Source organism: Dendrobates tinctorius, unplaced genomic scaffold, assembly GCF_039654945.1.
Source record: "Dendrobates tinctorius isolate UK_male_01 unplaced genomic scaffold, ASM3965494v1 ptg000132l, whole genome shotgun sequence".
Taxonomy (NCBI): domain Eukaryota; kingdom Metazoa; phylum Chordata; class Amphibia; order Anura; family Dendrobatidae; genus Dendrobates; species Dendrobates tinctorius.
Window position 1 is genome coordinate 1 of NW_027361800.1, and position 16493 is coordinate 16493.

Here is a 16493-nt window from a genome sequence, read left to right on the forward strand (position 1 = left end):
TTTTAGAAACTTGTTTGGGCTGTTGAGAGGAGTAAAAAACCATCAAAAATTTCAATCCTGCATGATTCTACCAAGAAATGTGATTCTTCATTCAAAACGCTGGTTTTTGCTATTGGGCTCTATTGAATAATGAATGTTTTGAATTTTCTCCAAAAGTAAAGTAGTTGCAAACTCATGCTTTTAGAGACTTGTTTGGGCTCATGAGAGGAGTAGAAAAACATCAAAAATTTCAGTCCTGCATGATTCTACCAAGAAATGTGTGTTCATTGAAACCGCTGGTTTTTGATAGTTTGGGCCCTATTGAATAATGAATGTTTTGAATTTTCTCCAAAAGTAAAGTAGTTGCATACTCATCCTTTTAGAAACTTGTTTGGGCTGTTGAGAGGAGTAAAAAACCATCAAAAATTTCAATCCTGCATGATTCTACCAAGAAATGTGATTCTTCATTCACAACGCTGGTTTTTGCTATTGGGCTCTATTGAATAATGAATGTTTTGAATTTTCTCCAAAAGTAAAGTAGTTGCAAACTCATGCTTTTAGAGACTTGTTTGGGCTCATGAGAGGAGTAGAAAAACATCAAAAATTTCAGTCCTGCATGATTCTACCAAGAAATGTGTGTTCATTGAAACCGCTGGTTTTTGATATTTTGGGCCCCATTGAATAATGAATGTTTTGAATTTTCTCCAAAAGTAAAGTAGTTGCAAACTCATCATTTTAGAAACTTGTTTGGGCTGTTGAGAGGAGTAAAAAACCATCAAAAATTTCAATCCTGCATGATTCTACCAAGAAATGTGATTCTTCATTCAAAACGCTGGTTTTTGCTATTGGGCTCTATTGAATAATGAATGTTTTGAATTTTCTCCAAAAGTAAAGTAGTTGCAAACTCATGCTTTTAGAGACTTGTTTGGGCTCATGAGAGGAGTAGAAAAACATCAAAAATTTCAGTCCTGCATGATTCTACCAAGAAATGTGTGTTCATTGAAACCGCTGGTTTTTGATAGTTTGGGCCCTATTGAATAATGAATGTTTTGAATTTTCTCCAAAAGTAAAGTAGTTGCAAACTCATCCTTTTAGAAACTTGTTTGGGCTGTTGAGAGGAGTAAAAAACCATCAAAAATTTCAATCCTGCATGATTCTACCAAGAAATGTGATTCTTCATTCAAAACGCTGGTTTTTGCTATTGGGCTCTATTGAATAATGAATGTTTTGAATTTTCTCCAAAAGTAAAGTAGTTGCAAACTCATGCTTTTAGAGACTTGTTTGGGCTCATGAGAGGAGTAGAAAAACATCAAAATTTCAGTCCTGCATGATTCTACCAAGAAATGTGTGTTCATTGAAACCGCTGGTTTTTGATAGTTTGGGCCCTATTGAATAATGAATGTTTTGAATTTTCTCCAAAAGTAAAGTAGTTGCATACTCATCCTTTTAGAAACTTGTTTGGGCTGTTGAGAGGAGTAAAAAACCATCAAAAATTTCAATCCTGCATGATTCTACCAAGAAATGTGATTCTTCATTCACAACGCTGGTTTTTGCTATTGGGCTCTATTGAATAATGAATGTTTTGAATTTTCTCCAAAAGTAAAGTAGTTGCAAACTCATGCTTTTAGAGACTTGTTTGGGCTCATGAGAGGAGTAGAAAAACATCAAAAATTTCAGTCCTGCATGATTCTACCAAGAAATGTGTGTTCATTGAAACCGCTGGTTTTTGATATTTTGGGCCCCATTGAATAATGAATGTTTTGAATTTTCTCCAAAAGTAAAGTAGTTGCAAACTCATCCTTTTAGAAACTTGTTTGGGCTGTTGAGAGGAGTAAAAAACCATCAAAAATTTCAATCCTGCATGATTCTACCAAGAAATGTGATTCTTCATTCAAAACGCTGGTTTTTGCTATTGGGCTCTATTGAATAATGAATGTTTTGAATTTTCTCCAAAAGTAAAGTAGTTGCAAACTCATGCTTTTAGAGACTTGTTTGGGCTCATGAGAGGAGTAGAAAAACATCAAAAATTTCAGTCCTGCATGATTCTACCAAGAAATGTGTGTTCATTGAAACCGCTGGTTTTTGATAGTTTGGGCCCTATTGAATAATGAATGTTTTGAATTTTCTCCAAAAGTAAAGTAGTTGCAAACTCATCCTTTTAGAAACTTGTTTGGGCTGTTGAGAGGAGTAAAAAAACCAGCAAAAATTTCAAATCCTGCATGATTCTACCAAGAAATGTGATTCTTCATTCAAAACGCTGGTTTTTGCTATTGGGCTCTATTGAATAATGAATGTTTTGAATTTTCTCCAAAAGTAAAGTAGTTGCAAACTCATGCTTTTAGAGACTTGTTTGGGCTCATGAGAGGAGTAGAAAAACATCAAAAATTTCAGTCCTGCATGATTCTACCAGAAATGTGTGTTGATTCAAACCGCTGGTTTTTGATAGTTTGGGCCCTATTGAATAATGAATGTTTTGAATTTTCTCCAAAAGTAAAGTAGTTGCAAAACTCATGCTTTTAGAGACTTGTTTGGGCTCATGAGAGGAGTAGAAAAACATCAAAAATTTCAGTCCTGCATGATTCTACCAAGAAATGTGTGTTCATTGAAACCGCTGGGTTTTTGATAGTTTGGGCCCTATTGAATAATGAATGTTTTGAATTTTCTCCAAAAGTAAAGTAGTTGCAAACTCATCCTTTTAGAAACTTGTTTGGGCTGTTGAGAGGAGGTAAAAAACCATCAAAAATTTCAATCCTGCATGATTCTACCAAGAAATGTGATTCTTCATTCAAAACGCTGGTTTTTGCTATGGGGCTCTATTGAATAATGAATGTTTTGAATTTTCTCCAAAAGTAAAGTAGTTGCAAACTCATGCCTTTTAGAGACTTGTTTGGGCTCATGAGAGGAGTAGAAAAACATCAAAAATTTCAGTCCTGCATGATTCTACCAAGAAATGTGTGTTCATTGAAACCGCTGGTTTTTGATAGTTTGGGCCCTATTGAATAATGAATGTTTTGAATTTTCTCCAAAAGTAAAGTAGTTGCAAACTCATCCTTTAGAAACTTGTTTGGGCTGTTGAGAGGAGTAAAAAACCATCAAAAATTTCAATCAAGCATGATTCTACCAAGAAATGTGATTCTTCATTCAAAACGCTGGTTTTTGCTATTGGGCTCTATTTGAATAATGAATGTTTTGAATTTTCTCCAAAAGTAAAGTAGTTGCAAACTCATGCTTTTAGAGACTTGTTTGGGCTCATGAGAGGAGTAGAAAAACATCAAAAATTTCAGTCCTGCATGATTCTACCAAGAAATGTGTGTTCATTGAAACCGCTGGTTTTTGATAGTTTGGGCCCTATTGAATAATGAATGTTTTGAATTTTCTCCAAAAGTAAAGTAGTTGCAAACTCATCCTTTTAGAAACTTGTTTGGGCTGTTGAGAGGAGTAAAAAACCATCAAAAATTTCAATCCTGCATGATTCTACCAAGAAATGTGATTCTTCATTCAAACGCTGGTTTTTGCTATTGGGCTCTATTGAATAATGAATGTTTTGAATTTTCTCCAAAAGTAAAGTAGTTGCAAACTCATGCTTTTAGAGACTTGTTTGGGCTCATGAGATGAGTAGAAAAACATCAAAATTTCAGTCCTGCATGATTCTACCAAGACATGTGTGTTCATTGAAACGGCTGGTTTTTGATAGTTTGGGCCCTATTGAATAATGAATGTTTTGAATTTTCTCCAAAAGTAAAGTAGTTGCAAACTCATCCTTTTAGAAACTTGTTTGGGCTGTTGAGAGGAGTAAAAAACCATCAAAAATTTCAATCCTGCATGATTCTACCAAGAAATGTGATTCTTCATTCAAAACGCTGGTTTTTGCTATTGGGCTCTATTGAATAATGAATGTTTGAATTTTCTCCAAAAGTAAAGTAGTTGCAAACTCATGCTTTTAGAGACTTGTTTGGGCTCATGAGAGGAGTAGAAAACATCAAAAATTTCAGTCCTGCATGATTCTACCAAGAAATGTGTGTTCATTGAAACCGCTGGTTTTTGATAGTTTGGGCCCTATTGAATAATGAATGTTTTGAATTTTCTCCAAAAGTAAAGTAGTTGCAAACTCATCCTTTTAGAAACTTGTTTGGGCTGTTGAGAGGAGTAAAAAACCATCAAAAATTTCAATCCTGCATGATTCTACCAAGAAATGTGATTCTTCATTCAAAACGCTGGTTTTTGCTATTGGGCTCTATTGAATAATGAATGTTTTGAATTTTCTCCAAAAGTAAAGTAGTTGCAAACTCATGCTTTTAGAGACTTGTTTGGGCTCATGAGAGGAGTAGAAAAACATCAAAAATTTCAGTCCTGCATGATTCTACCAAGAAATGTGTGTTCATTGAAACCGCTGGTTTTTGATAGTTTGGGCCCTATTGAATAATGAATGTTTTGAATTTTCTCCAAAAGTAAAGTAGTTGCAAACATCCTTTTAGAAACTTGTTTGGGCTGTTGAGAGGAGTAAAAAACCATCAAAAATTTCAATCCTGCATGATTTTACCAAGAAATGTGATTCTTCATTCAAAACCTGATTTTTGCTATTGGGCTCTATTGAATAGTGAATGTTTTGAATTTTCTCCAAAAGTAAAGTAGTTGCAAACTCATGCTTTTAGAGACTTGTTTGGGCTCATGAGAGGAGTAGAAAAACATCAAAAATTTCAGTCCTGCATGATTCTACCAAGAAATGTGTTCATTCAAACCGCTGGTTTTTGATAGTTTGGGCCCTATTGAATAATGAATGTTTTGAATTTTCTCCAAAAGTAAAGTAGTTGCAAACTCATCCTTTTAGAAACTTGTTTGGGCTGTTGAGAGGAGTAAAAAACCATCAAAAATTTCAATCCTGCATGATTCTACCAAGAATTGTGATTCTTCATTCAAAACGCTGGTTTTTGCTATTGGGCTCTATTGAATAATGAATGTTTTGAATTTTCTCCAAAAGTAAAGTAGTTGCAAAATCATGCTTTTAGAGACTTGTTTGGGCTCATGAGAGGAGTAGAAAAACATCAAAAATTTCAGTCCTGCATGATTCTACCAAGAAATGTGTGTTCATTGAAACCGCTGGTTTTTGATAGTTTGGGCCCTATTGAATAATGAATGTTTTGAATTTTCTCCAAAAGTAAAGTAGTTGCAAACTCATCCTTTTAGAAACTTGTTTGGGCTGTTGAGAGGAGTAAAAAACCATCAAAAATTTCAATCCTGCATGATTCTACCAAGAAATGTGATTCTTCATTCAAAACGCTGGTTTTTGCTATTGGGCTCTATTGAATAATGAATGTTTTGAATTTTCTCCAAAAGTAAAGTAGTTGCAAACTCATGCTTTTAGAGACTTGTTTGGGCTCATGAGAGGAGTAGAAAAACATCAAAAATTTCAGTCCTGCATGATTCTACCAAGAAATGTGTGTTCATTGAAACCGCTGGTTTTTGATAGTTTGGGCCCTATTGAATAATGAATGTTTTGAATTTTCTCCAAAAGTAAAGTAGTTGCAAACTCATCCTTTTAGAAACTTGTTTGGGCTGTTGAGAGGAGTAAAAAACCATCAAAAATTTCAATCCTGCATGATTCTACCAAGAAATGTGATTCTTCATTCAAAACGCTGGTTTTTGCTATTGGGCTCTATTGAATAATGAATGTTTTGAATTTTCTCCAAAAGTAAAGTAGTTGCAAACTCATGCTTTTAGAGACTTGTTTGGGCTCATGAGAGGAGTAGAAAAACATCAAAAATTTCAGTCCTGCATGATTCTACCAAGAAATGTGTGTTGATTCAAACCGCTGGTTTTTGATAGTTTGGGCCCTATTGAATAATGAATGTTTTGAATTTTCTCCAAAAGTAAAGTAGTTGCAAACTCATGCTTTTAGAGACTTGTTTGGGCTCATGAGAGGAGTAGAAAAACATCAAAAATTTCAGTCCTGCATGATTCTACCAAGAAATGTGTGTTCATTGAAACCGCTGGTTTTTGATAGTTTGGGCCCTATTGAATAATGAATGTTTTGAATTTTCTCCAAAAGTAAAGTAGTTGCAAACTCATCCTTTTAGAAACTTGTTTGGGCTGTTGAGAGGAGTAAAAAACCATCAAAAATTTCAATCCTGCATGATTCTACCAAGAAATGTGATTCTTCATTCAAAACGCTGGTTTTTGCTATTGGGCTCTATTGAATAATGAATGTTTTGAATTTTCTCCAAAAGTAAAGTAGTTGCAAACTCATCCTTTTAGAAACTTGTTTGGGCTGTTGAGAGGAGTAAAAAACCATCAAAAATTTCAATCCTGCATGATTCTACCAAGAAATGTGATTCTTCATTCAAAACGCTGGTTTTTGCTATTGGGCTCTATTGAATAATGAATGTTTTGAATTTTCTCCAAAAGTAAAGTAGTTGCAAACTCATGCTTTTAGAGACTTGTTTGGGCTCATGAGAGGAGTAGAAAAACATCAAAAATTTCAGTCCTGCATGATTCTACCAAGAAATGTGTGTTCATTGAAACCGCTGGTTTTTGATAGTTTGGGCCCTATTGAATAATGAATGTTTTGAATTTTCTCCAAAAGTAAAGTAGTTGCAAACTCATCCTTTTAGAAACTTGTTTGGGCTGTTGAGAGGAGTAAAAAACCATCAAAAATTTCAATCCTGCATGATTCTACCAAGAAATGTGATTCTTCATTCAAAACGCTGGTTTTTGCTATTGGGCTCTATTGAATAATGAATGTTTTGAATTTTCTCCAAAAGTAAAGTAGTTGCAAACTCATGCTTTTAGAGACTTGTTTGGGCTCATGAGAGTAGAAAAGCATCAAAAATTTCAGTCCTGCATGATTCTACCAAGAAATGTGTGTTCATTCAAACCGCTGGTTTTTGATAGTTTGGGCCCTATTGAATAATGAATGTTTTGAATTTTCTCCAAAAGTAAAGTAGTTGCAAACTCATGCTTTTAGAGACTTGTTTGGGCTCATGAGAGGAGTAGAAAAACATCAAAAATTTCAGTCCTGCATGATTCTACCAAGAAATGTGTGTTCATTGAAACCGCTGGTTTTTGATAGTTTGGGCCCTATTGAATAATGAATGTTTTGAATTTTCTCCAAAAGTAAAGTAGTTGCAAACTCATCCTTTTAGAAACTTGTTTGGGCTGTTGAGAGGAGTAAAAAACCATCAAAAATTTCAATCCTGCATGATTCTACCAAGAAATGTGATTCTTCATTCAAAACGCTGGTTTTTGCTATTGGGCTCCATTGAATAATGAATGTTTTGAATTTTCTCCAAAAGTAAAGTAGTTGCAAACTCATGCTTTTAGAGACTTGTTTGGGCTCATGAGAGGAGTAGAAAAACATCAAAAATTTCAGTCCTGCATGATTCTACCAAGAAATGTGTGTTCATTGAAACCGCTGGTTTTTGATAGTTTGGGCCCTATTGAATAATGAATGTTTTGAATTTTCTCCAAAAGTAAAGTAGTTGCAAACTCATCCTTTTAGAAACTTGTTTGGGCTGTTGAGAGGAGTAAAAAACCATCAAAAATTTCAATCCTGCATGATTCTACCAAGAATTGTGATTCTTCATTCAAAACGCTGGTTTTTGCTATTGGGCTCTATTGAATAATGAATGTTTTGAATTTTCTCCAAAAGTAAAGTAGTTGCAAAATCATGCTTTTAGAGACTTGTTTGGGCTCATGAGAGGAGTAGAAAAACATCAAAAATTTCAGTCCTGCATGATTCTACCAAGAAATGTGTGTTCATTGAAACCGCTGGTTTTTGATAGTTTGGGCCCTATTGAATAATGAATGTTTTGAATTTTCTCCAAAAGTAAAGTAGTTGCAAACTCATCCTTTTAGAAACTTGTTTGGGCTGTTGAGAGGAGTAAAAAACCATCAAAAATTTCAATCCTGCATGATTCTACCAAGAAATGTGATTCTTCATTCAAAACGCTGGTTTTTGCTATTGGGCTCTATTGAATAATGAATGTTTTGAATTTTCTCCAAAAGTAAAGTAGTTGCAAACTCATGCTTTTAGAGACTTGTTTGGGCTCATGAGAGGAGTAGAAAAACATCAAAAATTTCAGTCCTGCATGATTCTACCAAGAAATGTGTGTTCATTGAAACCGCTGGTTTTTGATAGTTTGGGCCCTATTGAATAATGAATGTTTTGAATTTTCTCCAAAAGTAAAGTAGTTGCAAACTCATCCTTTTAGAAACTTGTTTGGGCTGTTGAGAGGAGTAAAAAACCATCAAAAATTTCAATCCTGCATGATTCTACCAAGAAATGTGATTCTTCATTCAAAACGCTGGTTTTTGCTATTGGGCTCTATTGAATAATGAATGTTTTGAATTTTCTCCAAAAGTAAAGTAGTTGCAAACTCATGCTTTTAGAGACTTGTTTGGGCTCATGAGAGGAGTAGAAAAACATCAAAAATTTCAGTCCTGCATGATTCTACCAAGAAATGTGTGTTGATTCAAACCGCTGGTTTTTGATAGTTTGGGCCCTATTGAATAATGAATGTTTTGAATTTTCTCCAAAAGTAAAGTAGTTGCAAACTCATGCTTTTAGAGACTTGTTTGGGCTCATGAGAGGAGTAGAAAAACATCAAAAATTTCAGTCCTGCATGATTCTACCAAGAAATGTGTGTTCATTGAAACCGCTGGTTTTTGATAGTTTGGGCCCTATTGAATAATGAATGTTTTGAATTTTCTCCAAAAGTAAAGTAGTTGCAAACTCATCCTTTTAGAAACTTGTTTGGGCTGTTGAGAGGAGTAAAAAACCATCAAAAATTTCAATCCTGCATGATTCTACCAAGAAATGTGATTCTTCATTCAAAACGCTGGTTTTTGCTATTGGGCTCTATTGAATAATGAATGTTTTGAATTTTCTCCAAAAGTAAAGTAGTTGCAAACTCATCCTTTTAGAAACTTGTTTGGGCTGTTGAGAGGAGTAAAAAACCATCAAAAATTTCAATCCTGCATGATTCTACCAAGAAATGTGATTCTTCATTCAAAACGCTGGTTTTTGCTATTGGGCTCTATTGAATAATGAATGTTTTGAATTTTCTCCAAAAGTAAAGTAGTTGCAAACTCATGCTTTTAGAGACTTGTTTGGGCTCATGAGAGGAGTAGAAAAACATCAAAAATTTCAGTCCTGCATGATTCTACCAAGAAATGTGTGTTCATTGAAACCGCTGGTTTTTGATAGTTTGGGCCCTATTGAATAATGAATGTTTTGAATTTTCTCCAAAAGTAAAGTAGTTGCAAACTCATCCTTTTAGAAACTTGTTTGGGCTGTTGAGAGGAGTAAAAAACCATCAAAAATTTCAATCCTGCATGATTCTACCAAGAAATGTGATTCTTCATTCAAAACGCTGGTTTTTGCTATTGGGCTCTATTGAATAATGAATGTTTTGAATTTTCTCCAAAAGTAAAGTAGTTGCAAACTCATGCTTTTAGAGACTTGTTTGGGCTCATGAGAGTAGAAAAGCATCAAAAATTTCAGTCCTGCATGATTCTACCAAGAAATGTGTGTTCATTCAAACCGCTGGTTTTTGATAGTTTGGGCCCTATTGAATAATGAATGTTTTGAATTTTCTCCAAAAGTAAAGTAGTTGCAAACTCATGCTTTTAGAGACTTGTTTGGGCTCATGAGAGGAGTAGAAAAACATCAAAAATTTCAGTCCTGCATGATTCTACCAAGAAATGTGTGTTCATTGAAACCGCTGGTTTTTGATAGTTTGGGCCCTATTGAATAATGAATGTTTTGAATTTTCTCCAAAAGTAAAGTAGTTGCAAACTCATCCTTTTAGAAACTTGTTTGGGCTGTTGAGAGGAGTAAAAAACCATCAAAAATTTCAATCCTGCATGATTCTACCAAGAAATGTGATTCTTCATTCAAAACGCTGGTTTTTGCTATTGGGCTCTATTGAATAATGAATGTTTTGAATTTTCTCCAAAAGTAAAGTAGTTGCAAACTCATGCTTTTAGAGACTTGTTTGGGCTCATGAGAGTAGAAAAGCATCAAAAATTTCAGTCCTGCATGATTCTACCAAGAAATGTGTGTTCATTCAAACCGCTGGTTTTTGATAGTTTGGGCCCTATTGAATAATGAATGTTTTGAATTTTCTCCAAAAGTAAAGTAGTTGCAAACTCATGCTTTTAGAGACTTGTTTGGGCTCATGAGAGGAGTAGAAAAACATCAAAAATTTCAGTCCTGCATGATTCTACCAAGAAATGTGTGTTCATTGAAACCGCTGGTTTTTGATAGTTTGGGCCCTATTGAATAATGAATGTTTTGAATTTTCTCCAAAAGTAAAGTAGTTGCAAACTCATCCTTTTAGAAACTTGTTTGGGCTGTTGAGAGGAGTAAAAAACCATCAAAAATTTCAATCCTGCATGATTCTACCAAGAAATGTGATTCTTCATTCAAAACGCTGGTTTTTGCTATTGGGCTCTATTGAATAATGAATGTTTTGAATTTTCTCCAAAAGTAAAGTAGTTGCAAACTCATGCTTTTAGAGACTTGTTTGGGCTCATGAGAGGAGTAGAAAAACATCAAAAATTTCAGTCCTGCATGATTCTACCAAGAAATGTGTGTTCATTGAAACCGCTGGTTTTTGATAGTTTGGGCCCTATTGAATAATGAATGTTTTGAATTTTCTCCAAAAGTAAAGTAGTTGCAAACTCATCCTTTTAGAAACTTGTTTGGGCTGTGAGAGGAGTAAAAAACCATCAAAAATTTCAATCCTGCATGATTCTACCAAGAAATGTGATTCTTCATTCAAAACGCTGGTTTTTGCTATTGGGCTCTATTGAATAATGAATGTTTTGAATTTTCTCCAAAAGTAAAGTAGTTGCAAACTCATGCTTTTAGAGACTTGTTTGGGCTCATGAGAGGAGTAGAAAAACATCAAAAATTTCAGTCCTGCATGATTCTACCAAGAAATGTGTGTTCATTGAAACCGCTGGTTTTTGATAATTTGTGCCCTATTGAATAATGAATGTTTTGAATTTTCTCCAAAAGTAAAGTAGTTGCAAACTCATCCTTTTAGAAACTTGTTTGGGCTGTTGAGAGGAGTAAAAAACCATCAAAAATTTCAATCCTGCATGATTCTACCAAGAAATGTGATTCTTCATTCAAAACGCTGGTTTTTGCTATTGGGCTCTATTGAATAATGAATGTTTTGAATTTTCTCCAAAAGTAAAGTAGTTGCAAACTCATGCTTTTAGAGACTTGTTTGGGCTCATGAGAGGAGTAGAAAAACATCAAAAATTTCAGTCCTGCATGATTCTACCAAGAAATGTGTGTTCATTGAAACCGCTGGTTTTTGATAGTTTGGGCCCTATTGAATAATGAATGTTTTGAATTTTCTCCAAAAGTAAAGTAGTTGCAAACTCATCCTTTTAGAAACTTGTTTGGGCTGTTGAGAGGAGTAAAAAACCATCAAAAATTTCAATCCTGCATGATTTTACCAAGAAATGTGATTCTTCATTCAAAACCTGATTTTTGCTATTGGGCTCTATTGAATAGTGAATGTTTTGAATTTTCTCCAAAAGTAAAGTTGTTGCAAACTCATGCTTTTAGAGACTTGTTTGGGCTCATGAGAGGAGTAGAAAAACATCAAAAATTTCAGTCCTGCATGATTCTACCAAGAAATGTGTTCATTCAAACCGCTGGATTTTGATAGTTTGGGCCCTATTGAATAATGAATGTTTTGAATTTTCTCCAAAAGTAAAGTAGTTGCAAACTCATCCTTTTAGAAACTTGTTTGGGCTGTTGAGAGGAGTAAAAAACCATCAAAAATTTCAATCCTGCATGATTCTACCAAGAAATGTGATTCTTCATTCAAAACGCTGGTTTTTGCTATTGGGCTCTATTGAATAATGAATGTTTTGAATTTTCTCCAAAAGTAAAGTAGTTGCAAACTCATGCTTTTAGAGACTTGTTTGGGCTCATGAGATGAGTAGAAAAACATCAAAAATTTCAGTCCTGCATGATTCTACCAAGACATGTGTGTTCATTGAAACGGCTGGTTTTTGATAGTTTGGGCCCTATTGAATAATGAATGTTTTGAATTTTCTCCAAAAGTAAAGTAGTTGCAAACTCATCCTTTTAGAAACTTGTTTGGGCTGTTGAGAGGAGTAAAAAACCATCAAAAATTTCAATCCTGCATGATTCTACCAAGAAATGTGATTCTTCATTCAAAACGCTGGTTTTTGCTATTGGGCTCTATTGAATAATGAATGTTTTGAATTTTCTCCAAAAGTAAAGTAGTTGCAAACTCATGCTTTTAGAGACTTGTTTGGGCTCATGAGAGGAGTAGAAAAACATCAAAAATTTCAGTCCTGCATGATTCTACCAAGAAATGTGTGTTGATTCAAACCGCTGGTTTTTGATAGTTTGGGCCCTATTGAATAATGAATGTTTTGAATTTTCTCCAAAAGTAAAGTAGTTGCAAACTCATGCTTTTAGAGACTTGTTTGGGCTCATGAGAGGAGTAGAAAAACATCAAAAATTTCAGTCCTGCATGATTCTACCAAGAAATGTGTGTTCATTGAAACCGCTGGTTTTTGATAGTTTGGGCCCTATTGAATAATGAATGTTTTGAATTTTCTCCAAAAGTAAAGTAGTTGCAAACTCATCCTTTTAGAAACTTGTTTGGGCTGTTGAGAGGAGTAAAAAACCATCAAAAATTTCAATCCTGCATGATTCTACCAAGAAATGTGATTCTTCATTCAAAACGCTGGTTTTTGCTATTGGGCTCCATTGAATAATGAATGTTTTGAATTTTCTCCAAAAGTAAAGTAGTTGCAAACTCATGCTTTTAGAGACTTGTTTGGGCTCATGAGAGGAGTAGAAAAACATCAAAAATTTCAGTCCTGCATGATTCTACCAAGAAATGTGTGTTCATTGAAACCGCTGGTTTTTGATAGTTTGGGCCCTATTGAATAATGAATGTTTTGAATTTTCTCCAAAAGTAAAGTAGTTGCAAACTCATCCTTTTAGAAACTTGTTTGGGCTGTTGAGAGGAGTAAAAAACCATCAAAAATTTCAATCCTGCATGATTCTACCAAGAAATGTGATTCTTCATTCAAAACGCTGGTTTTTGCTATTGGGCTCTATTGAATAATGAATGTTTTGAATTTTCTCCAAAAGTAAAGTAGTTGCAAACTCATGCTTTTAGAGACTTGTTTGGGCTCATGAGAGGAGTAGAAAAACATCAAAAATTTCAGTCCTGCATGATTCTACCAAGAAATGTGTGTTCATTGAAACCGCTGGTTTTTGATAGTTTGGGCCCTATTGAATAATGAATGTTTTGAATTTTCTCCAAAAGTAAAGTAGTTGCAAACTCATCCTTTTAGAAACTTGTTTGGGCTGTTGAGAGGAGTAAAAAACCATCAAAAATTTCAATCCTGCATGATTCTACCAAGAAATGTGATTCTTCATTCAAAACGCTGGTTTTTGCTATTGGGCTCTATTGAATAATGAATGTTTTGAATTTTCTCCAAAAGTAAAGTAGTTGCAAACTCATGCTTTTAGAGACTTGTTTGGGCTCATGAGATGAGTAGAAAAACATCAAAAATTTCAGTCCTGCATGATTCTACCAAGACATGTGTGTTCATTGAAACGGCTGGTTTTTGATAGTTTGGGCCCTATTGAATAATGAATGTTTTGAATTTTCTCCAAAAGTAAAGTAGTTGCAAACTCATCCTTTTAGAAACTTGTTTGGGCTGTTGAGAGGAGTAAAAAACCATCAAAAATTTCAATCCTGCATGATTCTACCAAGAAATGTGATTCTTCATTCAAAACGCTGGTTTTTGCTATTGGGCTCTATTGAATAATGAATGTTTTGAATTTTCTCCAAAAGTAAAGTAGTTGCAAACTCATGCTTTTAGAGACTTGTTTGGGCTCATGAGAGGAGTAGAAAAACATCAAAAATTTCAGTCCTGCATGATTCTACCAAGAAATGTGTGTTCATTGAAACCGCTGGTTTTTGATAGTTTGGGCCCTATTGAATAATGAATGTTTTGAATTTTCTCCAAAAGTAGTTGCAAACTCATCCTTTTAGAAACTTGTTTGGGCTGTTGAGAGGAGTAAAAAACCATCAAAAATTTCAATCCTGCATGATTCTACCAAGAAATGTGATTCTTCATTCAAAACGCTGGTTTTTGCTATTGGGCTCTATTGAATAATGAATGTTTTGAATTTTCTCCAAAAGTAAAGTAGTTGCAAACTCATGCTTTTAGAGACTTGTTTGGGCTCATGAGAGGAGTAGAAAAACATCAAAAATTTCAGTCCTGCATGATTCTACCAAGAAATGTGTGTTCATTGAAACCGCTGGTTTTTGATAGTTTGGGCCCTATTGAATAATGAATGTTTTGAATTTTCTCCAAAAGTAAAGTAGTTGCATACTCATCCTTTTAGAAACTTGTTTGGGCTGTTGAGAGGAGTAAAAAACCATCAAAAATTTCAATCCTGCATGATTCTACCAAGAAATGTGATTCTTCATTCACAACGCTGGTTTTTGCTATTGGGCTCTATTGAATAATGAATGTTTTGAATTTTCTCCAAAAGTAAAGTAGTTGCAAACTCATGCTTTTAGAGACTTGTTTGGGCTCATGAGAGGAGTAGAAAAACATCAAAAATTTCAGTCCTGCATGATTCTACCAAGAAATGTGTGTTCATTGAAACCGCTGGTTTTTGATATTTTGGGCCCCATTGAATAATGAATGTTTTGAATTTTCTCCAAAAGTAAAGTAGTTGCAAACTCATCATTTTAGAAACTTGTTTGGGCTGTTGAGAGGAGTAAAAAACCATCAAAAATTTCAATCCTGCATGATTCTACCAAGAAATGTGATTCTTCATTCAAAACGCTGGTTTTTGCTATTGGGCTCTATTGAATAATGAATGTTTTGAATTTTCTCCAAAAGTAAAGTAGTTGCAAACTCATGCTTTTAGAGACTTGTTTGGGCTCATGAGAGGAGTAGAAAAACATCAAAAATTTCAGTCCTGCATGATTCTACCAAGAAATGTGTGTTCATTGAAACCGCTGGTTTTTGATAGTTTGGGCCCTATTGAATAATGAATGTTTTGAATTTTCTCCAAAAGTAAAGTAGTTGCAAACTCATCCTTTTAGAAACTTGTTTGGGCTGTTGAGAGGAGTAAAAAACCATCAAAAATTTCAATCCTGCATGATTCTACCAAGAAATGTGATTCTTCATTCAAAACGCTGGTTTTTGCTATTGGGCTCTATTGAATAATGAATGTTTTGAATTTTCTCCAAAAGTAAAGTAGTTGCAAACTCATGCTTTTAGAGACTTGTTTGGGCTCATGAGAGGAGTAGAAAAACATCAAAAATTTCAGTCCTGCATGATTCTACCAAGAAATGTGTGTTCATTGAAACCGCTGGTTTTTGATAGTTTGGGCCCTATTGAATAATGAATGTTTTGAATTTTCTCCAAAAGTAAAGTAGTTGCATACTCATCCTTTTAGAAACTTGTTTGGGCTGTTGAGAGGAGTAAAAAACCATCAAAAATTTCAATCCTGCATGATTCTACCAAGAAATGTGATTCTTCATTCACAACGCTGGTTTTTGCTATTGGGCTCTATTGAATAATGAATGTTTTGAATTTTCTCCAAAAGTAAAGTAGTTGCAAACTCATGCTTTTAGAGACTTGTTTGGGCTCATGAGAGGAGTAGAAAAACATCAAAAATTTCAGTCCTGCATGATTCTACCAAGAAATGTGTGTTCATTGAAACCGCTGGTTTTTGATATTTTGGGCCCCATTGAATAATGAATGTTTTGAATTTTCTCCAAAAGTAAAGTAGTTGCAAACTCATCATTTTAGAAACTTGTTTGGGCTGTTGAGAGGAGTAAAAAACCATCAAAAATTTCAATCCTGCGTGATTTTACCAAGAAATGTGATTCTTCATTCAAAACCTGATTTTTGCTATTGGGCTCTATTGAATAGTGAATGTTTTGAATTTTCTCCAAAAGTAAAGTAGTTGCAAACTCATGCTTTTAGAGACTTGTTTGGGCTCAAGAGAGGAGTAGAAAAACATCAAAAATTTCAGTCCTGAATGATTCTACCAAGAAATGTGTTCATTCAAACCGCTGGTTTTTGATAGTTTGGGCCCTATTGAATAATGAATGGTTTGAATTTTCTCCAAAAGTAAAGTAGTTGCAAACTCATCCTTTTAGAAACTTGTTTGGGCTGTTGAGAGGAGTAAAAAACCATCAAAAATTTCAATCCTGCATGATTCTACCAAGAAATGTGATTCTTCATTCAAAACGCTGGTTTTTGCTATTGGGCTCTATTGAATAATGAATGTTTTGAATTTTCTCCAAAAGTAAAGTAGTTGCAAACTCATGCTTTTAGAGACTTGTTTGGGCTCATGAGAGGAGTAGAAAAACATCAAAAATTTCAGTCCTGCATGATTCTACCAAGAAATGTGTGTTCATTGAAACCGCTGGTTTTTGATAGTTTGGGCCCTATTGAATAATGAATGTTTTGAA